General features: G+C 44.4%; 1 long non-coding RNA gene across 1 annotated transcript; it reads left to right on the top strand.

Moving 5' to 3' along the window:
• The first annotated feature begins 1,945 nt into the window (after positions 1–1,945).
• LOC112663286 (uncharacterized) lies at positions 1,946–17,249 on the top strand. Its single transcript, XR_003139151.3, has 4 exons — positions 1,946–2,121; positions 2,225–3,284; positions 3,777–3,946; positions 17,136–17,249. It is a non-coding gene; the product is annotated as an uncharacterized LOC112663286 (long non-coding RNA).
• Positions 17,250–26,537: the final 9,288 nt, after the last annotated feature.

Raw genomic sequence — 26,537 nt, 5'->3', positions numbered from 1 at the left:
CGGAGTCTCCAAAGAGGAAATATCAGAAGGAAATTATTTTTCTAAATTATACCCCCTCCACTCCTTGTGGAGCAGAAGTTCTCAACAGGGCCTGAGGTGGGGGAGAGGGTGGTGATGACCCTTGGGGGCCGTGCAGCAATGCTTGCAAACACATCTGGTTGTCACACCCTGGGAAGAGAAGGTGCTACTGGCATCTAATGGGTGGAGGCCAGGAACACTGCTCAGCATCCTGCAGTGTGTGGAAAGCCCTATAACAAAGAATTATCCAGCCAACAATGTCAACAGTTCTCAGGTGAGCCATGTGACAAGAGATGGTGAGAAGGATGTGAAGAAAAATACCAGAAAGCTTGGCCAGAAGAGGTAGAATAAACACCCTCACCAGAGTCGAGCCATGGGGGCAGTGGAGTGGTGAACAGAAGAGGCTGGGAAAGGTGGAAACCAAAGTGGACTCATCCCTTCTCCAACTGCTCTCTTTCTCCATTTTCATCAAAAGTTCCATGAAATCCTCCAGGAGAGAAGTAGAGCTGTGGGAAAGTTTGCTTCTACTTCCTCTCCTGAATCCATGGCCTTCCCCACAGGTCACAGGAATATTGGGATAGTCTCCTAAACATTATGTAGATATTAGTATTAGGATGAGAAGAAACTGTTCAAATAGTATTCTTTTTGAAGCTCTGTGACCTCCAGGGAGACATTCAGTATCCACGTGGAGAGCCACAGCTGTGAGTTGTATGGATTTCCTGTAACAATTTGGTGACTCATAACAACAGTGTGGTTCAAACTGGCTTAAAGCATAAAGAGCATTTTACTGGTTACTCCAGTTGGAAAGTGCACAGGCATGTCTTGAGCCAGTGGTTCAACGGTGGCCTCAAACATCTCTCTACTCTGCCCTCATGTAATGCCGGCTTACCTCCTGGTCACAAAATGACTCTTAGTAGTTCCCAAGGGTAGGAGCTAGAAGTGACTCTAACTCATATCCCAGAAAAGTCTTTGAGGCTTACTCTGATCATTGCCTTAGGTCATCTGCCCATCCTGAATCAATCCCTGTGGCCAACAGAACAAGATTAATTGAAGAATAGTTGAGCCCATACCAAGCACAGGGTGGATGATGGTGCAAAGAGTGGTTTCTCGAACCATCTAGGGTATTATCCCATATGATTATTCCCAGGAAGGAAGGGAACAGATGCTGAGCAGCAAAAAGCAGATGAATGCCCCTCCAATCAGCTGTTATATGGGAATCCGTGTTGTTTCCTCAGTGTGGCACTCTTGGGGGGGTGCGGAGCACCGTGTCATGTAAGACATGATCCATGGCCTCAAGAAGTTCAGCGTGAACGTTATACAAGAGCTAAGAAGTTAACTAAGTGCCAGATAGGATGGCACAGGCTGCAAATGGTAGAGAGTCAGAAAAGGATGGTCTGGCTCCCAAGAGGAGATTGCAGTTGGCCTCAAAAGTGGGATTTGTATGGAATGCATGAAGGATAAGAAGTGAATGGGGACCAGAGACTTGTCAGCCTGGAGCAGAGAGAGAGAGAGAGAGAGAGAAACCCCGATCCCTAGATTGATTTCTCCTACTGAGTACCTGGCTTCTACCACGCACAGTGACCGTGCCTTCTTATTTATTTTGACAAGCTCATTTAATTTGAGCAGAGAGGACATCTCATTGAAATGGAAAAGATTTGGGTAGTCAATCCCTTTACCAGTTTTTCCTTCCAGGAGAAGCATTCTACCTATCACTTCCCTTCCTCAAAGCCATTAGTCAATCAGCAAGAAAGGGCACCAGTGCTTTTGCTGTGTAGGCTGGTGACAAATGAGGGCATTAATTTCTGTGAGCAGGCACTTTGGGCTGTCATTTGCCTAACTAGCAGCAGACAAACACCATGTCATAAATGATGTCTCTGAGATCACAGTAGCCTTTTATGGAAGAGAACATAGAGAGATTGGAAATGTTAAGCCTGCAGGATTACTTCTCTATGAACCCCCAGACCGATGCAGGCATGGGACAACAGACCCTTCCCAGTTATTCTCCTTAGTATGAAGGTCAACCACAATTATGTCTTACATGGATCACACAAACCTCCTTCCTCCAACTCCAGAGCATGTGGTAGCTCCCTGCCCTGTTGGAAGGTGGGCAGGTTTCAGAGGAGACTCAAGGTCTCTACAGGCTGACTTTAGCTCTGAACTTCAAATTCTCCACTAACCAACCGATGCTCCTCTGTTCCTTCCTCAGGTCCAGCTGGCTCACTCTTGCCACCTGTGAAGACCATCTGCAAATCCAAATAGTGTAATGCAGGAAACACTGACCCATGAAGAGTGAGAATGGGTGTAGACCTGGCGGTGATGGCAGTACCAAAATGGGTGCTTTCCTTGGAATTCTTGGGTGAAAACTTAGCAGATAAATATTAATAGCTTCCTAAATGCAGAATTTCAACAGTTTATAAAGATTGCACATGAAAGTGATCGGTCAGCTTCACATTATCTGTGGAAGAAAACTTCATAAAGCCTCCAAATGAATTTGTCAAGCTCAGTCCGTTTCCCATGAGCTCTCCTGTAGGGCAGCAGCAGGTGCTTTGACTCCTCACGTTTAATGAAGCTTTAGCCATAGCTTAGCAACCTCAGTAGACTTCCTAATTACCCCTGATCTTGGTAACACTGCCGAAAGTCACAGGGCCTAGCGGAAATACATAACACCTCCCAGTGTGGTCAGGAAACTATTCCCAGAAAAGACATTATTATTAATCCTTGTGGTGGCAAGAAACCTTGGAAGTGTCAAAAAATGCAAGAGAATGCCTGAGAACTCCACCGCCCAGCTGTTCCCCCTACCCAGGCCTCAGGAAAAGATGCCTTTCCCCTGCCAACACCCATCCTGTTGAATTGCATTCCTCCAAAAAAAGACACTGGGAGTCCTAACCCCCGGTACCTGTTTATGTGACCTTATTCAGAAACAGGGCCTTTACAGAGGTAATCGAGTTAAAATGAAGTCATTGTGGTGGGCCTGTGAGAATGGGGGGCATGTGGACCCAGAAACAGACATGCACGCAGGGAGGCCATATGAAGATGCAGGCAGATGTGGGAGTGACACACCTACAAGCCAAGGAATGGCATAGGCTGCCAGCAACTTCAGAAGCTGTTGGAGGTGTTGTGCCCAAGATTGCGAATCCGAGAAACCACCAAGGAGCCGACACTGATGCAAACACACATTTACAAGCTCGAGCTTGTGTCCAAGTATACCCGACACAGCGGAGCAGGGACACAGCGGAGCAGGGACTTGGACCCCGACGTGGGTTACAGTTGAGTTTTTATGGACTGGTCTAGGGGACCTCCAGAAGGGGTGGAGGAATTTCTCAAGTTCTGTTTACATTCTGATTTGGGCCTTTCAAGGGCATTGAGCTCTGTTCTAATATGGGGCTTCCTGCTCTTGGCTTGGGCTCTGTTCTTATTCTAATATGGGGCTTTTCTAAGCTGTAAACTGTTTTCTTCCTTTAACTGAAGTAATGTAAAGTTCAGCTCTTATTCACAGGGGCCTGGGATGGCTGTACTTGTGCTAATGCTGAACTTAAAGTGGAATGGCCTTAATTTTCTCGGCCTCCACAGGAGGTGCATGGATCAGATTCTCCCTCCCAGCTCTCAGAAGGAGCTAACAGTGCTGACCCCTTGATCTCAGACTTCTAGCCTCCAGAGCTTTGAGAATATATTTTTGTTGGTTTAGCCACCTAGGTTGTGGTACTTTGTTATGGCAGCCCTAGCCAACTAATACACTCGTTCCCTACTGTGGTTCACAGGCCAAGACGAGTGGAATGGCTCTGTCTCTCTCTGACCCCCTAGGATCAACTCACTGTGGGAGAGGCCCACTCGCCAAGGAAGCAAGCGCCCCTGCCGACAGCCACAGGGCTGTCCCTTCAGTTCCAGTTGGCATGACCACAGCCCTGGCTAACAGCCTCACTGCAACCTGGTGAGTGCCTGACTGAGAACCACCCAACCAGGTCACACATGTTTGTGGTTAAAGCTGCTCAGATTGAAGTAATTTTTTTTTAAAGATTTGAGAGAGACAGAGACAGAGAGAATGTGTGTGCACATGCATGAACAGGAGGGGCAGAGGAAGAGGGAGAGAGAATCTCAAGCAGATTCCATACTGAGCATGGAGCCCAACATAGTGCTCGATCTCACGACTCTGAAATCACAACCTGAGCTGAAACCAAGAGTTGGACACTTAACCAACTGAGCCACGCAGGAGCCCCAGAGTGGAGTAATTTCTTATGCAGCAGCAATTAATATAGATGGGTATAAGGATTTCACAGACTGAAACGTTTTCATATATATTCCTCATCAACAAGCTCATTTAGAAGGCAGCACAGGATTAAGCCATTTTTATGAGGAACAGAGCAGTTCACTGAGTCAAACATTAATGTACCTGAGCACTGGGGCATGAAGATTTAACACACAGATGACCACACCAGCTATGCCGCCCCACCTCTGCAGGACCACCGCATTCAGACCCAGCTGCTAGGGGCTGGGATTGTGCTCAGGCTCGTGGAACTCCTTGCCCTCAGTCATGACCTCTCACTGACTTGTTAGTGCAGGAACCCAAAGGGTGAGCCCCCTTGCCCCAAACTGTGGGTGATCTGAAGACGTAGCCCAGCTCCACACGAAACTGCGTGAAGCCTCAGCCACAACTGCAGGGCAACCACCTTTCCCTCTGCCCAGTCCCACGGGGCCTCATCTCCCTCCTAGTGTTTCGTCAGCGCCCCTTGTCCCTTATTTTGTATTCTTGTGCTTTATTTTTTTCCAGCCAAGTTAGCTAGTGCTTTTTGTATTTATTAACTTTGCAAAGCAAGAGGGTTTCAACTTGGTAGAGAGTGCTCTACATTAAATCTCTGCTTTTAACATGAGCATTCCTCTCCATGTGCTCATTTTTGGTTGACTTTGCTGCTTATTTCCCTGGTGTTTTGAACTGATTCTTCATTTACTTTCACTGTTTTTTATTGATGTCTAGTGCTAAGAGTTTCCTTCTCATCGCTGTTTAAATATATCCTTCAGATTCTGATAGGTCGTTTTCATCACTAGTATTTACAAAGTCTGCAACAGTATTCTGCATTTCCCCTTCATTCCAAGAGTTGTTTGATAACACAGTTCCAGGACAAAGGGCCATTTTCTTTTTGGATTTTATTAATAATCTCGAGCTTTATTATATTATAGTCAAAGAGGGTTTAGTTGAAGCTGCTAAGATTGGAGTAATTTTTTTTAAAGATTTGGGAGAGAGAGAGTGTGTACACATGCATGAACAGGAGGGGCAGAGGAAGATGGAGAAGAGAATCTCAAACAGAGATTTTTGGGGACTCATGGGTGTTAACATTTACTAATATACAGTTAAGTGTGTGGATGGGCCACATCACCTTGAGAAGAAAGTGCATCCTCTATTACCAGAACATCTCATTCAACAGGACCTTGTCCTGTCATGTAGGTGCTCCGTGACCTTACTGATTTTGTCAGGGTGAGCTGTCCTGCACTGGGAGGGATGCATTGTGGTGCTCCTGTCTAGATCTCCTCGCATGTCCTGCAATTCTGCTGCATACTACCAGTCATTGGTTGGGTTCATTGCTGCAGACATAGTCGGTCCTGTTACATCTCCACCATATACTGTGCTTTCACACTTAAAAAATAACCTTGTCTGTCACATTTAATGCTTCTGGCACCAATTCTTTAGGACCAGTATTATTATCAGTACTTTGATATCAGGACTGCAACCTCACCTCTCTTACTGTTCCTACTGGCCTTGTATTCCCCCACCCATCTCTTTATTTTTATCCTTCGAAATCACTCTGTTTTAGGTGGTCTCTTGTTAGGTAATTGTTCCGTCCTCCATTATGTAACAATCTAGGAACCTTCCTATTTTAATAATTAATTCCATTGCTAATTATTGATATGACTGATACGTCCAATATTAACTTGGTCATAATGTTTTATAAGTTACGTGTTTTATGTTATTTTGCTATGTTCATTTCTCAGCCTGACATGTATGCATTGCTATTTTTTTTAAATCTTTATTCTTTTGTGTTTAGGAATATTCATATTTTTGTTGTAGTGCTGACCTTTGTACCTGTGTCCTTGTTGCTACCCTTAGTTTGCTTTACTTAATTTCTTACTATCTGACATAGCAATACAGATAGCATACATCACCTCCCATTTCCCAACAGACAATACATTCATTCACTTTCTTTCCTTTTTCCTTCTACCCTTTCCTCTTGGATTTCAGTCCCATCATTTCTGTCCCTCATGAAGTATGACAATTGCATGCCGGTCTCTTTGCCTTGTCTCCACCCTTGGGTTAGCCTTCTCTACACTCAGGCCACTGTACATTATTGTCCTTTTCTGGCAGTTTTTCTAGTGATCTCTTGTTTTGATGAAGCTCATCTACTCTGATTCCTCAAGAAGGGGTGCGTGGGCACACAACTCCCCAAGTCGTTGATGGTACAGTCTTGATGCTTCACAGTTAGATTGAAAATAAAGGTTCTTTTCATTCTTTCTTTCACTGAGTTTTCTGAAATTCTGTCACATTGTTGCTTTGCTTTTCATGTTGTGTTTTGAGAATTCTAATTACAGATTCTTTGGCTTTTATAAATTATTTAATCTTCTTAAATCTGAAAACCTTGGATTATTTTTCTTTCTCTTCCAAGCCTAAGAGTGTTACTAGGATACATCATGAAGTTATATTCCTTCTTGCTTTCCCAGCTACTCAGCGGCCCCTTGAGGACATGAATTCAGGTCTTTTATATCCATGAAGTTTTCCTAGGGTACAATTTACATGAGTTCCATTCCACTGTTTGATTTTCTACAACTATGACTTCAATTTTATGTATATTATTTCTTCTTTGCCTATATTCCCACTCAACCTCTTTCTCTTTGATCCTTTTTACTTATTTTCATGTGTTGGTTGCCTTCCTGCCTTTCTTCAGATGCCCCTACTGCATTTCATTGGAGTCAGCCTCACTTCTGAGATGGTCTTTTCCCTTCATTTCTTTCCCAAGTTCAACTCTCTTTGTTTTTCTTTTTTTTTTTTTTTTATTTATTTATTCATGAGAGACACAGAGAGAGAGGCAGAGACACAGGCAGAGGGAGAAGCAGACTCCATGCAGGGAGCCCAACATGGGACTCAATCCCGGGATTCCAGGATCACGCCCTGGACCAAACACAGGTGCCAAACCGCTGAGCCACCAGGGCTGCCCTATTTTTGTTTTTAATTTTGATTTATAATTCAACATGGTTCTTCATATTATAAATGTCTGTTTATGAATATACTTAATTCACTTGACCACACCTTACAGTTTCCTTCTGCTTCATAATTATCTTTAGGGGGTAGTTTCAACACCTGACGTGTCAATTCTCATTTTTCACTTGTTCTGGTAACTTCCTATAGACATATTCAGTTTCACACTGTTTGGTATGCACATGCATGGTGGTTTACAAGATTCCACTATAGGGCATCGTGTCCTCTTTGTCTATAGCATCGCCCAGTTTCTTTGGTGGGTGAGATCTTGATATACAGAATGGGTGTGCACCATCTGATTTTTATAGTACTTTTGTCTTTGAAGACCTTAATTTTCCCTTTTTCTTTCTTTCAACTACCCAGTTACCAAAAGTGCCTGTCCCTTTTGTCTTTTTCTCTCCAGAAGTTAGTGCTTTTTGAAGCCTCCCACCTGCAATCACTTATTTTTAAGTTGCTTTCAATAATCAGTAGTCTAGTAACACAATTTCTCCAGTATTTTTACAAGCAGGAGAACTCTATCCTCACAATGGGATTAGAGAATAAGTTTACACCTGCTGCTCATTCCCCTCTTCTCTCTTCTGTGCAGCATTCTTGGTTTTTAAATCAGACTGCCTTTGCCTCCAACAAAGCTTTACAAAAAATAAATAAAAATAAATAAATCTGAGATGGTTTAATGAGATTTATCTTTTTAAACTTTAAAGCAACTTAGAAGTTTATGCATTGTTTTCTCATTATGCCAGCATCCTAGGTTTGTGTAGTTTTATGGGTTCTTGTTTCGTATCGTGGTGAGATGTGAATTTAGACAGCTACCACTCTCCCCAGATACCTGGAAGGGAACAAACATTTTCTGAAAGATATCTGTCATCTTGACTTAAGCTCGGAATTTGCAACTTAACTGAAAATAGGATATTTAGTGTAAAGCAGTGAATTTCAAAAGACAACAAGGAAACAAAACTAGCTTGATCAAACCTTTACAGGGATTTGATACGGATTTTTTTGTGAGACAAGGAACGGCATACTGGTTAAGAAGGAAGGCTCTGAAGTCAGATGGAAGTGAGTCTGAGTCATATCCCTGCTACATACCAGTTGTGTAGTCTCAGGTGAGGATTTTGGGTTCATTTTGCAGATGGGAAAGTTGAGGTCCAGAAAAACTAATTATAGGCCCGCCCTCAAAAGATGCTCAAAGTTGAGTGAAATAATGCATGACAAGGGCTTTAGTCAGAGTTCATGGTGTATAGCAAATGTTTATGAGGTGTTAGCCCTTATCATTAACAAAATGATGGAAGAAATTAGGAAAGAGTTCACAGATGTTAAGTGCTTAATTTGTACACTAAAATTTAAGTAACAACAGTGGGGAGAGGTTCCTGGGAGAATCAGAATGAAGCACAGATGTGGGAATAGTCCCCCCACCTGATATGTTGGCAAGAGATGTGACAGGTAGAGTTTCAGAAAAATGAGACAACCCTCTCTTCCCATCTGAAGATGTGTGTGGAAACACAGTGGTAGAAATTAGGTGGATTTGTGGACCTGATCATGGAGGCAGCTCAATTAGTTTGAGGATGTGGGGGTTCACCGAATCTAAAGTTTCTGGAGAAACTGGCCCAGATAATACAATAACATACCCTGATAAAAAACATGTCCTGTCTCTGTGTGCACCTGGAAATAGTAGGCTGACTAAAGCTAAACTCATTTCTTTACATCAGAAACACACGCTTGCATCACGAATCTTTAAAATGGGGATACAGAAAAAAAAAATGGGGATACAGTATTCAACTGTCTTTCTCAACTCTGAGAACTGCTTGTGACCCCTTAGTGTGAAAATAAAACGGAACACTCAGACCCCAGTTTGGAGAGGGAAGAACTAGAACTCAAGCCAGCCTGACATCTAGGCCTGCCCATGGATGTTGCTGGCAAGCGGACCATGGTTTCTTCACCTCAAAGAGAACGGAGATACTGAGGGGAAATGAGGCCTCGTTGCAAGTGCAGAGGTGTTTGACCTGCTGGAAGCTTCCTGCCACAGGGGGCTGCTAGCTCTTGCTCTGTTCCTGCAAGGGAAGCAGGAAGCTGCTAACTCATCTGCTGTCTGCAACTCCCTCTGGTCACTGGTCCACACAGGTGTGTATCTGATAGCTGTGTCCACACCCTCCCCACACTAGAAGCAGTTTCTCACTGTTTCCATTCCATGCTTGTGTCTTGTGCCCCCATTTCAGAAGACAGGACAACCCCCTCCATCCTTGGGACCCTGCAGGGGGGGTGAACACTCAGTCTTGTGAAACCAGATACACACCATTCTCTTATTCCTCATCTTCTATGACACTTGCACCCCCTCACCTACATGCACACCCTCCCAAGACTCCAATGCATGCTGGCTTCTGCATTTTGGGGGAAGTGTGTTCTTACTGGGTGAATCTATCATGAAACAGTCATATTCCCTCAAAGAAAAACCAAGATTATGAACATTCGAGCTTGTGTAAAATGGCAGTGGCTGCTTCAGAAATGGTCTCAAACCAAGGCTTGATAGAGGTTCGCCAGCTGATGATGGAATCTGCTATTCTCCAAGGCACAACTTTCTGTGTCCCAAGTGGAGACGCATGCCCAGCTGGAGAGGTTCCAGCATGTTCTGCCTTAACACGCAGCTCTCAAAGCCAGCGGAAGGGACTCACAGTCATCTTCCCAAAAGCCCACAGTGTCAGTCCTAACTGATACTTCTGTGGTGGCCCTGGCAATCCTGGCCAGGAAAGCCTGGATTGGAGCTATTGCAATCACCTTGTCTCTATAGGAACAGGTCTGGATTCTAGACAAATTCAGAATTCAATATAAAGGTCTAGAACATCATTAAAGCCTCTCATGAAATCTGTAGAGAATTAATCCCATCAGCCAGCCCAAGCAAGGCTGTGCTCACTCTCTTTCTTGTGTGTTACCCTATACCTGCCCAGGGTCTGGTAAGCATCCAAGGTCCCCTCCCAACTCTGTGATCAAAGACAACAGTAGAAATTTTGAAAGACCACTCATCTCTGCATCTCTATACTCTAAGTATTATGAGTTTTCAAAAGAATGGGCTTGCATTTAATGGCTGTAATCTGATGTTATGCTAAAGCAGTTCACAGTTATGTTTGCTGATAATGAACTTGGTCACCCCTTGCCATGGGAGCCATGCCTCTCAGTCCATAGAGGCCAGTGACCAATCAGCAAACAATTCTCTCGGTAACCCAGCTTAATTATTCACCAAGGTACCCTATCTGCCACAACCTCATTCTTTTTGGGGTCCTCTCACCTCCCTGTGGTTCCCCCCAGCTCATGGCACCTCAAGTACTCAAGCACTTGTGGAGGGAAGGGACCAGTCCTCATCCACCATCCACACCGATTGCTCCTGAGATGTCCCCCTGGCCCTGCCACAATGGGAGGGGGTCATCTTCAGGGAGTCTTGACCCGTCTTTCTAGATGTGCCATGCAGCCGATTCCCTTTGGGTTCCTGCTGCATCTTTTTTTTTTTTTTTTTAAGATTTTATTTATTTATTCGAGAGAGAGAGAGAGAGAGAGAGAGAGAGAGAGGCAGGCAGAGACACAAGCAGAGGGAGAAGCAAGCTCCAGGGAGCCTGACGCGGGACTCGATCCCGGGGCTGAAGGCAGCGCTAAGCCACTGGGCCACCGGGGCTGCCCATCCTGCTGCATCTCTAGCAGAGATTCTGACAAACAGGAGCCCCAGCTCAGCCTAGATCTCAGTCTTGGTCACTCCCTTCCACACTGCAGTTCTCATCCCTTTAGGAAATCCCATTCGTGTTTCCCCAAGATTCTCAGAGTTCGCCTCAAATTCTCCTAAGCTCCGGGCAGGATCATGGGAGTGGTGCATGGGACTTTCCTTGGGCCTCCCAAAACCCAAGCTTCCCTGGAGACCATGAAATGCTGACCTGCTACCTGCTCTCCTGGGTGGATGGATGGGGAAGCTGAGACAGAAAGCAGTGAGGCAAACACTAACATTGCAAATAGGACTCTGCTGTGTGTCAAGTACCCCAATGAAAGAAAAGAGATCTATTTCCAGATGGAGACAGCGACCAGTCACTAGGGTTGAGGTCCTTTCATGAATGAGGTGAAAAAAATTACCAGTAAAGCTTGCCATCGAAACTACCCAGGACTGTTCTTGGTGAGCCCCTGGCACTTGGCCATAATTGGGCACGGGGGCTGCCTTCCCACAGTGGTGAGGAGCAATAGGAGGATGCCCTCCTTTGCTGGGAAAAAAGAAAGTGGCCCCCATTGCAATGGTGCCATGGCATCCTAATGGCTCGGTGGTTCTGATAACAGCCGGGTCCTGACAGGTGGCTCCCACCATGGGACACTTGATGAGCCATAGTCACAGACACACAAAGTCTTCTGGGGAGATGGGAAGAGAGAACAGGAAGGAAAGGCAGGAAAGGGTACACTTATGCCTGGGTTGTAGCTGCAGGGCCTGCGAGCTCGACCTCCTCAGACAGCCCTATAGAGAGGGGAGGCAGCTGAGCTCCTATCCACATGTCGGTCGAGGACTGATCCCAGGGCATAAACTCTACAATGCCTCCAGCCTGCCCTACTCACATGCAGGTGGATGCGAGGGCACAGGGACCCTCCCCAGGCCTCTGGGGTAGGACATGGGGTAGCAGTGAGGACCATCACCACCAGGTCAATGGCAATCAGTATGCAGCCTGGTGGCTAGAACCGGGAAGAGGACAGGCACCAGAAGGGAAGAATCACAAGGGAAGGGTGGAGCTGAGGCTGCCTCTGTCCCACATAAGGGAGACAAGGTCAAGGACTCCCTAGGTACGCTCTCTGCACACACTGCCACTCCATATGCAGTCGCAATGTGTTATCTGACACACCTTCCATGCAAATAAAACAATAAACAAGACATAACTTCAGCCCACATCACCAAAGTCTCACCCAACGGTCTTGTGCTGCTTATCAGATAAGAGCGTGGAGTCTGGAACCACACCGTCTCCCCTGGAGCCTGCCCTGACCTTCCTGCTCTGACCTTATGATGGCATGGTACCTCCTGTCCTTCAAGTTCTTCATCTATGGACCAGGGATGATGTAACACACAGCCATAATCCTACATCCACAATTCTGAAGCCCAAAAGCTCTGAGAAATTACTTTGGTTTTCTTTTTTTTTTTTCCAAAACTTTTTGGCAGTGTTCCTGACCTAAACTAAAATGAAGCAATTTATAGTCTAGATTTTCCCATTATGAATATTCACATATTTCTCTAGAGAAATAATAACATGCTTAATCATAGGGTGCTCCTGAGGCTATCACATTATATGTTATATGGGCACCACAGACAGCTAATCAGGAAAATAAACTGTATTCCACATCATATCGGGCCTGAGGGCTTTGGGTAAAGGAGTGCGCAGTAGTTAGCACAGACCAGGCATTCTTCTCAGCTATTTACATACACTAAGGTATTTATTTATTGCTTGAATCTGCTAACACTGGCAAATGAAATCATCACCAATACTGAAATTTTCCAGTCACACCACAAGTGACTTCCAACACTGTGGGCAGGGAAAAGCTCATGAGTTAGTCACTTGTGTCTTATTATGGTTAGAAAGCACATAACAAATTTACTATCTTTATCATTATGAAGTGTAAAGTTCAGTAGCGTTAAATACATTCACATTGCTGTACAACAAATCTCCAGAACTTTTGCATCTTGTAACACTGAAAACTCTATACCCACTAAACACTCATTCTCCCTCTCTCCCACCCCAGCCTTGGGCAGCTGTCCTGTTTTCTGCTTCTGTGAGGAATCTTTAGATTCCTCATAAAGTGGAATCACACAGTATTTTTCCTTTTGTGACTGGCTTCTTTCATTTCACATAAGGTCCTCGAGGTTCATCCTTGTCATAGGTGTCAAGATTACCTTCTTTTTAAAGCTACGTAATATTCTACTGTGTGTGGATGGACCACATTTTGCTTGTCCATTCATCTCTTGGTGGACACTTTGGGTTGCTTCCACATCTTGGTTATTATGAAAATGCTGTAACAAACATGGGCAGGCAAGTGTCTCTGAGGTCCTGATTTCAATTCTTTTGGATGAACACCCAGAAGTGGGATTGCTGAATCATGTGACAAGTCTATTTTAAATTTTTTGATGAACCTCCATACTGAGTTGCACCATCTTTCATCCCTGCTGACATGTGAGGTGACGGCTCATTGTGCTTTGGATTTGCATTTCCCTAAGGGTGAGAGATGTTGAGCATCATTTCATGTATTTATCAGCCACTGGTGTATCTTCTTTGGAGAAATATCTATTCTTGTCCCTTTGCCCAGTTTTTAATCAGGTAATTCTTCTGCTGTTGAGTTGTACAAGTTCTGTATGTATTTTGGATATGAACCCCTCATCAGATATACGAATTCCAATTATTCTCTCCCATCTCACAGGCTGCCTTTTCACTTTGTTGACTGGGGTTTTTGGTTTTGGTTTTGGGGATTTTTTGGAGACACAGAAGTTTCTAAAGTTTGATCTGCTCCCATTCATCTGTTTTTTTATTCTGTTGTCTGTAATTAAGTTAGAGGGTTTCCAAAAATCTAGAAATTGACTTGGGAAGCCAATGGCATCATGAGGAATTAGGAAGACATGAATATCATGACCACACTGAGAGGAGTCAGGGCCTGGGCCCCTCTCTAGCGATGCAGTGGGTCGTGACATTCTAGTAGCAGTGCAGAAGGCCAGCTCCACAAGAAGGGAGCCGACTGCCATCCTGATGAGAAATGTAGGCACAGAATGAGAGGCAAATGGAGAAGCAAGGAAGGCAGATGGCCACACCAGAGGGAGATCACTGTTCCGAAGGCTTGCAACCTCTTTTAAATGACTCCCTTTAGTCACTGTTGAGACCCAGGACAATAACAGGGCTCACTTAAGAGGCTACACAAGGAACACATGTGGTCAAGATTCAAGGGCAGAACAGGCTTCTGAAGGCCTAACGTCAACAAGATCACCAGGTGGTCCCCAGCACATGCTCCCTACTGATACTTTCTGCAGTTGTGAGCTGGAAGATGAGTAGAGCAGATCCACATGGGGCAGCTCGCAGGCTGAATATCCCACCAGCTCAGACAGTCTGCCCAGGGATTGGAATCAATATGTCAGAGCTGTAGATGCACCCCCTACCATGCCCGTACTTGTGCAATTAGAGAAGAGGAACCAAAGCAATACAGAAAGTGTCCACTTGGCTGCATTTCATTTTAAAGCCTAGATCACCCTAATCAGTTTCTGTAACCATCAAGAAACACATAAGGACCTGGTGCAACATCTAGACTTACAGTTTTCAAAGCTACAACAGGTGCTTCTCCTGGATGCTCAGCGGCCAATACTGAGCTATCCAAAAGGTCAGTGGAGGGGGGAGGGCAGCAGAAATAGAAATAACAAGGATCCCCTGGCATATACCAATTACAGGAACAAGAAACTTTAATGAACAATTAATCCTAATCAAGCCAGAGAACAACAAGGACATTATCCAATGTTACTGATGCTGACAACTCCTGAAGAGTAAATAATCAGCCACAACTGGAAGTGTGGCAAAGCCCAGAATGGGAGTCGTGGTCTTCTAGGCCTTAAAAGGTGCTCAAGAATAAACATCTGAGTTGAATTTCCTGGAAGTAAAAACCAGCTGTACTTCTGCGTCAGGGAGTGCGTACTTCACTGAGTAGAGGGAAGGAACAGTAAACTAAGTGGAAGTCCCACCGGTTGGAACTGGAAGGCTTGCCATGCAGGTGCATGATCTGACCTAAGATTGCACTGAACTAATCTCCTAGCACCAATCTCTAAATCAACCCACTGAAAAAACATACAGCACACACACAAATATTCAGGCACTTTTTAATCCAATTCTTAAATAGAAATATTACTCAATTCAAGCCAGCTTTCACTGTAGGCTTTAAAAAAAAATGTTTGTTTCAATTAGCAGGCATATCTGTATGGGATGTACGATTATAACGTGGCGGGGCTGATACCTGACCTCACATCTTGGGAGTTCTGACCACTTCAAAGCAAATCTTCTGAAAGATGTGCATGTGTCCCTCTAAAAGAGGTGGCACTGGGGGATCCCTGGGTGGCGCAGCGGTTTGGCGCCTGCCTTTGGCCCAGGGCGCGATCCTGGAGACCCGGGATCGAATCCCACGTCGGGCTCCCTGCATGGAGCCTGCTTCTCCCTCTGCCTGTGTCTCTGCCTCTCTCTCTCTCTCTCTCTCTCTGTGACTATCATGAATAAATAAATAAAAATCTAAAAAATAAAAATAAAAAATAAAATAAAATAAAATAAAAGAGGTGGCACTCGGAAGGGCCACAGAGCTATTGCTGCCCCTCTCATGGTGCTGAACCCCTGGGATTAGAGGGCAAATGTGACATTTAGAAGCAGACAAAAATCATTGAGTTGTTTTAAGGCAAAATAGTATCATTCCTGATCAAAAACTAGAACTGATCTGGCTTAAACAGTTTTGCAAAAGAAAAAAAAAAAGTCTAGATTTTTTAAAGGATTAAAGCCATTTTTTGGGCCAAGTTTTGGAATCTGGCAGGCTCCCAAGAAGGACACTTTCAGAACTATCATTTATATCAATCCACAGTTCTGCTAGGCCCTCAGAAGCCCTGTTGCCTTGTGTCCTCTACACGGTGCACAAGGTCCACTGCCACAGCTTTCTGTTGGGGCAGCTTTCCTCAAATGGCCCCATGCACAGGCGTCTACCACCAGTGTCACTCCCCAACAGCAAGAGAGAGCTCATGTTTGCTAAGTCTTCTTTTCTCTGCTTCCAGTTTTTATTTGAGCAGAAAAGGAAAAAAAAAACCTTATTTTTAAAAAATAACTAAAATCATGTCACTCACTTCCATAAGCCCCTTATGATTTTTAAGCAGCACAGAACATCCTAGCTCCACCTAGATGAACCGAGCTGTTTTGATCTTCTGTAATTAACAGCTTAACATCTACAAGGAACGCTTACACTTGATTACGAAACTGTTCAAGCTAAGCTTCCAGGCCACACTTATACCTGGTAGCTAATTGCATTTACACTACAAGGAAGCTTTTGGTTATAACCTGGCAAAACTTGCTTTAAAAACATTTTTAAGACAAAGCTTTGAAACAAAGATGTAAGGTAGAGTCTCCCCACTAAATATAACACCTGAATATAAATAACCTCACACCTAACATTTTGTAGTTGTTGTGTTTAAGTTTGCGGCTAACAGAGTAACAAGTGTCTTCTTTAACATGCTTTGATTTATCGTTCTGCTGTGTTTCAAGCAAAACTCTGAGCAGAAGATGTTTATCATGGAGGAATGACGACAAGCAAAGGTTTACCTTGCTTGTTGTCTATTTGAGTTAGGAATATCATTATTTTCCATTAAGTGTGATGCTCTCAGCTACAGCCTGGAAGTGAATTTAGCACTCTGGGAAATCATAGGTATTTTTGGAAGCAACGAAGGCACGATTTAGTCTGTTACTAATCCAAAGCAATAAAGATACCTTGTGATAGTTTTCAGAATTCATTAGAATGGCAAAATTCTACCCAAGCTGAAACCTGCTTTCACTCATCTCACATTATTTATGGCAGGTATCTCCTCACTCCCATCCTCATCATGTGAGGCTCATATTTCTAGACAGAAGAAAACAATTCTCAACATCCAACACCTACATTTCCAATACTTAACACACAGCCTGATAGGTGCTCAACAAAAAAATGCCTTCAATGAATTAGTGCAAGGAACTGCCCTAGATACAAACACAGACAGGTGGTTGGAGGCAGAAGTGGAGATGTTGAAGGTGCAAAGCATAAAATCTGGTCCCTGCTCTCAAGAGCTTGTGATACAATTAGAGAAATAAGGCAGCCTACATGTAAATATTCGTGTCATTTTCTCTAGAATTCTTCTCCAGGCCCAGGGAAGAAGAACCAAGCATTTTTAAGAAAACCAGCCTTGCCAGTGCAGAATATGAGAGTCTGAGATGGGCAGGTGATGGAAGCTGTGGGAGCCGTGGTAAAGAGCTTTATTTCGTTCTTGCACAAAGCCTCGATGTGCTTTAGAAGGAGAGAGCTGTAATGCCACCTGGAATGTGTTTATGAAAAGTCACTGTGGCTGCCGGTGGAAGCACAGCTCGGAGGTGGGAGAGAAAGCCAGGAGGCCTGGGAGGGAGTTACTCCATCACTCCCGGTGATAGGTGGGGGTGAAAGGCGGCCTAGGGACATGGAGAAAGTCAATAGAACAGTCATCTATCTCCTAGGTGGAACTTTGGCTGGATTTTCAGACCGATTGGGTGGTCAAGAAAAGGCGAAAGAAAAAACAGTTAACAGTCTTCAGTAAACGTTTAACTTGATAGCCAGAGGCCTCCCCATTTGAACCCCAGACTGGTTCTCTCCAGTTCCTCCAACCACAAATAGTATCTTATTGCAGCCATGAACTTCATCTGCACATGACACCTTTCAGAAGTTTATTTGCCCAAGCAGGTATTTCAAGCAGGTGGCTGGACCTCTGCGTCAGAACTGGAAACATCAGTGTCCAGAATTTTATTTTTTTTTAAATATTAATTTATTTATTCATGAGAGACAGAGAGAGAGAGAGAAAGAGAGAGAGAGAGGCAGAGACAGAAGCAGGCTTCATGCAGGGAGCCCGACATGGGACTCGATCCTGGGTCTCCAGGATCACACACCCTGGGCTGAAGGCGGCGCTAAACCGCTGAGCCACCTGGGCTGCCCAGTGTCCAGAATTTTAAAGCAACAGAACTGGATGAAAATATGTAGAGAATTTATGCAGAAAGAGATGAAATCAGATCTCAGAATGAGGCCATAGGAGATTCTAACACTTATGATGCCAGCAGAGGAGAAGGAACCAGCAAGGGAAACTGAGAACAGGCCAGAGAAGTAGTTAGAAAACCCTTTAAAAGTCACAAATGAAATAAATTTCAAGGAAAGAGCAACCAGCTGGGTTGGGTGCTGCTGAACAGTCATGAAAGATGAAGAATAAAAGTGTCATCAACTTTGAAAAGATCAAAGTTGTTGGCAAATTTAACAAGCCTAGTTTCTACGCAGTGATAGGAATAAAAGCCACATGGAAATGTTTGCAATAAAATAGACCCCGGCCAGCAGCCACTTCAGCCATCGGCAAAGTAAGCAATGGCCCAGAGACAGTGGGGCCTTTCGCAGGAGCACAGACTTGAATTTGCCATGGCCGTGAGTGCGCAGCCTTTGCCACTCTTCGGTATACGTGGAATGAATGCCCCAAAAGTCAAAAGCAGGGCACAAGACAGCATCACAGGACAAAGTGCTTGTGCATACTGTACCTTCCAGTTCCTTCAGCACACATCAGGTGTGCATCAGGGGATAATGATCCAGAGCCCTTGGATCTATGGGCCTAAGAGAGACTACATGCAGAATTATGCACAAATACATTTTTTCTAGTGAAAGGGTCCATAGCTTTCATCAAATTCTCAATAGGTCCACGTCCACCCCTCAAAAAAAGAACAATTAAAAACTTTGTTCTACAGCAAAGAAATTGTATAGCTCACCAGACCAAGAGAAAACTTCTCTGAGATCCAGCTCCTATGAGAGCATCATTTATCATCATTCAGGGCACCAGGCAACATCTGCACGGCGTCAAGGAACCTCCAAATGACCCAGGAGCCTAATACATCACCCCCACCCCATTACATGGAGCATTCCTCTAAGCTTAGAAAGGCTTTGATTCCAGGAAAATGTCACTTCTGGGCAGGGAGCTTCAGAGGCTGACAAATGCTGCACAGTCAGCTTGGGTAAGAACAGTGCAGAGCTCTAGTGGGAGGCCACACTGAGCCCTGCCAGAGACTCAGAGCTCCAAGCGCAGGGTGTGGCTGGCAGGAGCCCTCTTCATGCAGCTTCTGACATTGGCCCCTAGCAGGCTCTGATGTGGAAGCTGGCTCCGAAGGGGGCACTTGGCACTCTGAGAGTTCGAAACCATCTCAAGGGCTTCACCCCACTTTGAACACTTGGGCATAGGCTGCTAGAATGTTCAGCAGTGATACTGAAACTTTTTTCAAGAATATGGAGATTTCTGGGCATCTGTGCTCTTGAAAGTGCTAGAGGTGGAGCATAAATTGGCTCTCTATGCACTCAAACTAACACATTCCTTGCAGGATAGCACACGTTGGCTGCTGTAAAATTCCAGCCCGCCTAAAATGCAGGTTTAACTCCTCAGGTGCCACCACCATATCTGGTCACTTCAGAGCCACAACTGAAGCCTAACTAAGAACTTGACCTTTAGTCACTAGTGGGAACATGGCTGTCTATACTCTGAAATCCCCTTCTCTGGGAGCACTCAGGTCTGCAAGTAATACACAAAGATGCCTAATCTTCAGTGCCTAGGGGCACAGCAGGGGCTCAAGGTAGGAATGATGTCCCTCACACAGTTTTCAATCACTGGATTTCAGGACAACAGATATTTATTCTGTTATTTCTCTTTTTAGTTTTAAATCCCTGGCATCTACCACAGTGCACAACTTTTTTTTTTTTTTTTTTACATGAATTGTGGAGAAGCTAGGTGGACACTGCATCCTTCAGGGTCTGGTTAGAAAAAAGAAAACAGGGTAGAATTTCAAACAAAGGGAATTTTATACAGAAAACTGACACAGGTTTTGGAAGAACTAAGATGCCCAAAGAGGGCAGTCGGGATACAAGCACCAGCAGGTGCCATTCCCACTCCCAGGGGTAAGGTGAGCATTCCAGGGCCAGGGACACAGCCATGGGGCTGGGGGTGTGGGTGGGGCCAGAGTTGGGATTGCAGTGGGAGGGGCTGCCCGCCAAGAGCAGGAGCACCAAGGAGACCGGAGATAGGAAGTGGGTGTGCACACCCTGACTTCTCTCCTTCCGCCCTGCTATCCTGCACCCCAGTATGTGTGGCAAGGAGAAGGGAACAGGAGCAGTAACTCCCTGTATCCAGGGCAGAGAAAAGCAGGGCGATGAACTGGCAACTGATGCACACAAGGGCTCTGAAGATACAAGGAGCCCATTGGTAAGTGCCCATCCTCTAGGAATTCATGGGATGCGCCTCTATGTAAGTGACAAAGGATGGTATAAACAAGGAGTCTCGAGTAATTCAGAAGAAGCAGCAATACAGTTGCGCCCCCAGAGGGAAGGCCTGGGATGTTCACTGCAGCATCCCAGTACACAAAGGGTGTTCTTCCAAAATACAGTGGACTGTACCACTGATGTAGACAAGAATGGACACAGAATGAGTTCTTGTCTTTGAAAGATGACAAGAATTAAGGGGAAGAGGAGGACACAGGCATTCTAAATGGCTGTCTGTGAACACAGAGGCTGACATAAAGAGCAGAGACACTGGGCTCACCAGGTTGGGGCTTCCGTTTCAGGGAGGTCCCACCTACCTTTGGGGCTAAAATCCTCATTCTCAATCAAGATTCTTCCTAACTTTTCAATGGAGGTATTATTCAGAAAAGCACCCATTTTCAAAGCATTTTAACCAGCCTCTCAGGGTTTACTGGACACTTTTGTTATTTTAGATAAAGTGGGTGTTTGTTCTCTTTGTTCTACCAGCTTTTTCTTGGGCTGGGAAGCCCTCAGCAGGAGGACATGCAGCCATTCCCCAACCAGCTCCCTGAAGGGAGGGCTTACTATTGAGGCACCTTCCTCGCCAGGGTGAGGTTTACTCTGGGGAAATAGAGTGCTGACTTTTAGAGTCCCTGAGATCATTCATACCAGATTAATCTGGATATGTAATAAAAAAAAATAACAGGCAACAAAGAATCACCGGATATTAGCATAAAACAAACAGCCATAAACACAGGACCAATTTTACAATATGCTCCATCACCAGGACACTTTACTGACATCTAGAAAGTTATGAATAAGTATATAACTCTATTAACCTGGAAGAGTGAGTGCTGCGGCCTCACAACAGGGGGGCCACAAGTGATTTCTCAGCTGTCTGTGATGCTTTACAATTACGGGTAGAGCTGGCACATGTTTAGTTAAGTGAATGTCATCATTACCTTTAATGCAAGATTGAAGAATGGACTTCTAAATTAACACTAATAAAAGAAAAAAATCATTAGTAACTAAAATTCCAAGGGCCTTATAAAAATAACCTTTCTAGGGGTGCAAGCAGTGCACCCCGTGGCTCAGTCACTTAGGCAGTTAAGCAGTAAAGAAAGCAGTTGAGCAGCAGCCATCAGCTCAGGTCATGATGTCAGGGTCTTGGGATGGAGCCCCCTGTTGGGCTCCCTGCCTGCTCAGCAGGGAGTTGGCTCCTCCCTTCCCCTTTGCCCTCCATCCTGCTTTTGCATGCTCTCAAATAAATAAAAATCTAAAAAAAGAAATCCAAAACAAAAAACCCCCACATTTCCAGGGTTTAACTAGAGAAAACTCATGCTGAAGATCGTAGGATGGCAGCTGTGGATTAAGTATAGCAAGACCAGCAGGAGAATTCAAGGCGAACATTCTTAAATGGAGCAAACAAGTAATCTCATATTGGTTAAAGAGAATTCAACAACCACATATCCTCAGGCACAAAATAAAGTATCAATATACCTATAGCAAAAGATCCGTAAATTCAAGGAGAAACTGGGAAAATCAAACATTTCTCAGAAATAAATTAAATAGAAAAGAATGAGATTTACGAATTTGAATAACATCCTCAGTAAAATATTTAATAACTACATACAAAATTTTTACACCCCAAACAAGAATATATATTTTTAGAGTACTAGGGGGAATATTTAACAAAAATGTTATCAGTTAATAAACATAAGCTCTGTGTGTTCCCCGTAAGACAGAGATCATTCGGAACATACTTTCTGACCATTGCTCAGTAAAACCAGAAGAGGACAAGAGAGTCCAAACAAATCCAACCACTCAGAAAGTGTAAAACATTCCAATAGAACCTTGGGGCGAAGGAAGACATCAAAGTAAAACCTGTGAACTGTGGGTTATAACAACACCGATGAGAACCCTGAACCTGGTAGGCCATGAGCTAGGCCATGCTGCACATTGGCCACATGTGTTGGCTGGTCACACCTGCTGACCCCTCCCTCCGGGTCCTCCCCGCCTATTTGCTGGGGCTGCTGGGAAGCAGGGAAATCAGCCTCTCATTGCAGGTGCCATGTGTGGGCTGAGGTTTATCACTCCTGTTCCAACTGATTTTGTGGGGTCCCAGAGCCTGAGGAGGAAATATACACCCACCACCTGCCCCTCATGCTCAGCCCCCTTGCTTTTGCTTCCCTGACTTGCTCTACATCTTAGGGGGCTCAGTCTCTCAGCCAACTTTCTGGAGATTTTGGCCACTGAGAGTCACCCATGGAAGGTGAAGTACAGGGGGAGGAGCAAGGCGGGCCTGCCTCACTTTGCCTCAGGCCAAGTCGCCAGCATCTCCTTCTTGACTCCCCAGATGCTTCTAGAACCTGCCAGCTGGCCCAGCTCCTGCTTCTGGCAACACTCCTTCCTCCAGGTGCCCCCACACGAGGTGGGCCACAATGGTGTCCTCATGTTGTTGTCAATCTCTTGATCTCTTGGTCGCCCACTGTCCCCATCGACTTTTTTGGTCCTTTGCCATCTGTGTAACCGATCCCCTACAGTGAACTCCCTCTGTTCAAAGGCCTAGCATGGTTTCTGTTTTCTGACTGAATGTGGACTAATACACAGCAGCAAATCCCCTTAAGAAAACATGAGTGTAGAGGAGTGGGGCCCCACAAGCCCTAAGAGCTGTCATTAGTCGAAAGTTAAGGAGGAATCAACAGAACGGAAATGGCTCAGACTGTAAGAGATTAAAGGAAAAAAGCATCAAGACATGCCGAAGTTTGAATTTTCAGGACAGAAAATTCTGCTCCCATTCTGTCACTAATTTCCAATGGACCGATCCACTTGAGCAATGTGGATTTGTTCATAAACAGAATTCACATATGTCAAGAAATAGTTACGCTATAAATGCAGTAACCTAACTTTGGTGGTTACACAAACAGCTTCGGGAGGCAGTTTAAAGAAAAAATTCAAAATTTACGTGTCCCTGTTCCAAAAATCTAGAAGCTCTCTGAGTCTGCCTAACTCTGAGGGACTCTGGCACAGGTAGTTCATGGATGACGTGGTGAGCAACTCTGGATGAGATCGATGACAGATAATTACTTTAACACTTGTGGTCTCAAGTGTCCCCATCTGCCTTAGGTGGACAATATGACCCTGAAGAGATGTCATAAAGATCAACTAAGGTGCTATAAAGCATCTGGCACATGTGGGTCAAAGCTTGCAGAGAGAAAGGGTTTGCATGTCAGTTAATTTTTGCTGAGTGTTTAGGACAAACCTCTTTTATTATTTAGTTTCACAACATATTTTTGTGTTTTGAGGGGTCAGCATTGGTGACTACAAACTAGAGTCCATGCATGTCCCAAATTCCTTTCGTTGATATGGACTAGAGAGTTAATCCAAGACTAACATCAATTTAAGCCAGGAAGTGTCTATTTCAAGTAGAATTTTAAAAGCCATCTGAACCATAAGAGATACTCATTTAAACAATGTTTCTCGACTTTGCGACTTGGTACAATAAACTAAATGAAAAGGAAATGACCAAAACCTCAGTTAGAATATTTAATTAAGACTAGTTGAATTATTTATGTTAAGGGAGTCAGCTCATAAGAATGTTCTAGAAGCTGCTTCTTATAAATTTAGTTATAAAATGTTAAAAGCTCTGTTACAATCCTTCAAAATCTCAGCTTCTTCACCTCCTGCCTTCACACCCCATCCTCAGAGCTGAGCCAATTAAGAACCAGACAATACACACAGAGACCCCTTGATGATGCAATATCCAATTGTTACTTAATCATCATTAGAATGGTTTTAAAGAAAGTTAACATGCTAATAGCATCAATGGTAACAAGCCTCTATTTATTTTTCACATTATGCAAATAATTAGTGGCCGGAGCTCTATGAATGGGGCTTTATTGTCTCCCTGGGTAAACAGCCTGTGAATTCCATTCTCTCCTAGGTCTCTCCCACCTTTCTGCCCAGTACTGGGGAGTGGAGGGGGCGGGTGCTGGAGCACCAGCAGTCCTGCAAATGAGCTTGGAGATCTAAGGACAGAAGAGAATCTGGAGATCAGAGAAAAGCAAAACAGAAATCAATAGGCTTTAATTGGGATCTATGAATTTGAGTATCTTTTATACCCAGAAATGTTTCTAGTGGAAAAGAAAGAAATTTAATATATCAGGGTCTGAGAGGAGGTTGGATTCAAAGGCATTAGGAAAATTTGGGGATGGCCAACACACCACAAGTTTAGAAATAGAGGATTCAGCAGCTGTGGGAGCTGCCATGAGCTGGGGAGAGGAGTTTCAGTCATGAAGCATCTAGAGGTGTTCCAGGTCGAGGTTAGGTTCCCTCGATGCTCACTAAAAATAGGGGGGCCCAGCTGGAGCAGACTGCGTCCTCACAGGGCCCAGGAGCAAGTGGCTCTGATGAGCACAGCAGTGAGGCTGTGGGAATAAGCCAAAGAACTTCCTTCCCTTTGTCCTTTCTGTGGGCTGGAAAGTGACTCGATGGACATACGGAAGCTTCGCTCATTCTGAAACCACAAGTCCAGAATTCCAGAGCCAAAGCCAGAGAAACAATGCGGGTTTCAATAAGAAATGTAAGGCAAACTGCTACGAGATTGGGCGACTCCATGAAGCCAGAAAACCCAATGCCACAGACACATCCCAACCACTGGCCCACTCTCTGCATGAACAGCTGGAAAGGGAGAAGCAGCACAAATGGGGTCAGGATCTGCCAAGACCTAAGTCACTTCTCAAGAGCTCATGAAACACTGAAAGAGAGGGCCACCTGGGTGGCTCAGTCCATTACATGTCTGCCTTTGGCTCTGCTTGTCTTCCCCTGGGTCCTGGGATCCAGCCCTGCATCAGGCTCCCTGCTCAGTGGGGAGTCTGCTTCTCCCTCTGCCGCTCCCCCTGCTTATACTCTCTCCCTCTTTCTTTCTGTCGAATAAATAAATAAAAATATTTAAAAAGAAAGAGAAAGAGAGAAAGACACACAGACTTAAAGAGAACCGATCTGAGGCACCTGGGTAACTACTTTCCAGAAACTGTAACAACAGGCCGATGTTCAACACAATAGACAGCGAATGTCTGCAGTGCAGTAACAACCCTACCACCACAACACCCATGTTCTTCACACATTATTATTGAGATAATTCCAAGGATATGGTAAAGTTATTAAAAGCTATCACACAACTGAGAGTTTTCTGGAAATTTATTTCTTTGGTAAACTGTGGGTATAGCATGTAAATTCTGTGGCAACACTTAGTGACCTAGAAGAGTCTCTGGTAATGAGGGATGCCCTGCAGAAGACAGACACTGAGGATAAGAAGCTACAAATTCCCCTGAGTCACACTACTGATAAGGTGAAGTGCTAACTAGGAAACACTTCTCCTATACCCAGACATACACACATACGAGATACACAAGTACCCCTGCCAAGAGATTTTAGCAGCAATATTATATTTGAGAATTTTCCAAACGATCTCTCAAAACACAGAAATCTGAAAATACGGCCATCTTCTCAGTAAAGACAATTGGTATTTTCTATTCCATATGCTTAAGTTTAATGTCATGATTATAACTTGTATTATGGAAAGAACTAACATTTGTTTAGCAATGATAATGCTCCAGGCACTATGAAATGCTCTTTATATATAATATCTCATTGAATCCTAACAATAAGCCTTTGAAATATAGCAATTGTTATAATCCCTACTGTATCAAAGGTAATCAAAAGCCATGGATCTAAAGTGCATCCCCCAGGTTCACCCAGTTAGCAGAGATAAAACAGGACTTGAACCCTCTGGTCCTCCTAGGTCCAGCCCAGTGTTCTCGCTGTAATTTTTTTCAAAAATTTTTTCCATAAAATTTTTCTTGGTAAACATTTTGGCCTCCATTGGACCTTAGAGCACATTTTTATACTCTACTTTTAATAGTTGAAGATTCAGAAGATGAAATGGACTGGGGGGATCCAATGTATCCTTCACCCCATCTCCCCAAATGGTGACATCTTGTTAAATTATACATACTATGATAGCACAGCCAGGAAATGGGCCTTGGTCCAATCTATGAGTTCATTCAGATTTCACCGGTTACACATACACTCACCCAGGTTTGTTTGTGGCTCTAGAACATTTTATCACATTGGGTAGCTTTATGTATCTACCACCACAGTCAATATATTTAACTGTGCCATTGAGTAAGGCTCCTGATACCCTTTATTACCACACCTGCTCCATCGCCCTCATCCCTAACCCTCGACA

This window comes from Canis lupus, chromosome 16 (assembly GCF_003254725.2).
Source record: "Canis lupus dingo isolate Sandy chromosome 16, ASM325472v2, whole genome shotgun sequence".
NCBI classification, from domain to species: domain Eukaryota; kingdom Metazoa; phylum Chordata; class Mammalia; order Carnivora; family Canidae; genus Canis; species Canis lupus.
Note: the sequence above shows the minus strand (reverse complement) of the source record. Positions and strands in the feature narration are given on the sequence as shown.